The following is a 1945-nucleotide window of genomic DNA, read 5'->3' as shown; positions in this document are numbered from 1 at the left end:
TTTATGGTGGTCCACAGAGGTAATCTGGGCATGACCTAGTGCCCTGTGGCTTCATCTTTTTGCACTTTTAAACAATACTTTACATAGACCGCTTCTCAGCAGCTTGTCACAAGAGAATTTGATTCATTGGTTTTCTTAGATCTAAAATTTAGATCACTTTTGTGGTTCTTAATACCTACTTCTGTCTCCCTTAGTGTTCTTGTAAAAGAAATCATTATATCTTTAGTAATATTTAACTTGCTTATTTAGAAGTTTTAAGCTATTTGCCATAGATCTTGTTTGCTCTGTTCTCAAACTGACCAGCTTGGTTCTGACTGAATACAGTTCCCCCCCCCCCTTTTTTTTTAAATTGAGGTAATGTTGGTTTACAACATGGCTTCTGATTTAGAGGGATAGTATCTCCCCTTTCAGGTATTGTTATGACCCTGCACCCACCACCAAAACACCCATAATCCTCTACCATCGTCCATAGTGTTCCTTCCCCACATTTCACTTCCTCCTTCCCCATCCCTTATGGTGCCTCAATTCAACAGTCAGATCTCTAGGGCTTACTACTGATTTGACTTTATCTGCCCCTTTATTTGGTTTCTCTACATTCCACATATAAGTGATACCAGTTGGTATTTCTTTTCTCCTTCTGACTTATTTTGCTTAGCATGATCCCCTCTAGTTCTATCCATGTTGTTGCAAATAGCGAGAATTTATCTTTGTTGCAACAATGATAAATATAAGACATTGAAACAAGTGATGAGAGAAGCCATTCCCAGTGAAGGGGATGCTCACAGAATGTGTGGCAATGAGAGATCCAAACACCAAGGGATCCAGAGGCTTGGGTTATACCACAGTGGAGGAGGTGGTGGCAGCCCTGAAGGCAAGGCCACACAAGGGAGATGGAAGAGCTGTGGAACCAAAGAGGGCCAGGTCAAGTGATGATTCCCAAAGACCTAGTGCCCACTCAACTGAGAACAAGATTCTTGTTGGTGGCATTGAAGAAGACACTGAAGAACATCACGTAAGAGATTTTTTAGAGCCATATGGGAAAATTGAAGTGACTGAAATCATGACTGATCGATGTAGTGGCAGGAAGAGAGGCTTTGTTTTTGTAACTGTTGATGACCATGACTCTGTAGATAAGACTGTCATTCAGAAATACCAGACTGTGAATGGCCTCACTCTGAAGGAAGGAAAGCCCCATCCAAGTAAGAGATGACCAGTGCTTCATCTAGCCAAAGAGATCGAAATGGTTCCGGAAACTTTGATGGTGGTCGTGGATGTCTCTTTGGTGGCAATGACAACTTTGATCATGGAGGAAACTTCAGTGGCAAGGTGGCTTTGGTGGCAGCTGTGATGGTGGTGATGGTGGATATGGTGGCAGTGGGGATGGCTATAATGGATTTGATAATGATGGAAGCAATTTTGGAGGTGGTAGAAGCTACAATGATTTTGGCAATTACAACAGTCTTCAAAATTTGGACCCATGAAAGGAGGAAAGTTTGGAGGCAGAAGTTCTGGGTCCTATGGTGGTGGAGGCCAACACTTTGGCAAACCATGTAACCAAGGTGGCTGTGATGGTTCCAGCAGCAGCAGTAGGTTTTAATTAACTGCCAGGAAATAAAGCTTAGCAGGAGAGGAGCGCCAGAGAAGCAACAGGGAAGCTACAGGTTACAATAGATTGGTGAATTCAGCCAAGCACAGTGGCAGCAGGACCTCATTGCTACATAGAGGACATGTTTTAGACACTACTCGTGTATGGGCAAAAAACTTGAGGACTGAATTTGTGACTAACTGTAGTAACAATTTTGGTTTCTGTACTGTGGAAAGTGTAAAGCATTCTAACAAAGGGCTTTATGCAGTTTTTTTTTTTTTTTTGCATCCATGCCATTGGTTGCTAAATGTAATAGCCTGATCATGATGCTGAATAAATGTGTCTTTTAAAAAATTTATT

At 41.9% G+C, this 1945-nt stretch overlaps 1 pseudogene across 1 annotated transcript; it reads left to right on the top strand.

Annotated features, from left to right (window-relative positions):
• The first annotated feature begins 778 nt into the window (after nucleotides 1–778).
• LOC311187228 (heterogeneous nuclear ribonucleoprotein A1-like) lies at nucleotides 779–1629 on the top strand (annotated as a pseudogene). The gene has a single exon. The product of its transcript is annotated as a heterogeneous nuclear ribonucleoprotein A1-like (transcript).
• The last annotated feature ends 316 nt before the right edge of the window (nucleotides 1630–1945 follow it).

Source organism: Talpa europaea (assembly GCF_964194135.1).
Source record: "Talpa europaea genome assembly, chromosome: X".
Lineage (NCBI taxonomy): Eukaryota > Metazoa > Chordata > Mammalia > Eulipotyphla > Talpidae > Talpa > Talpa europaea.
Note: the sequence above shows the minus strand (reverse complement) of the source record. Positions and strands in the feature narration are given on the sequence as shown.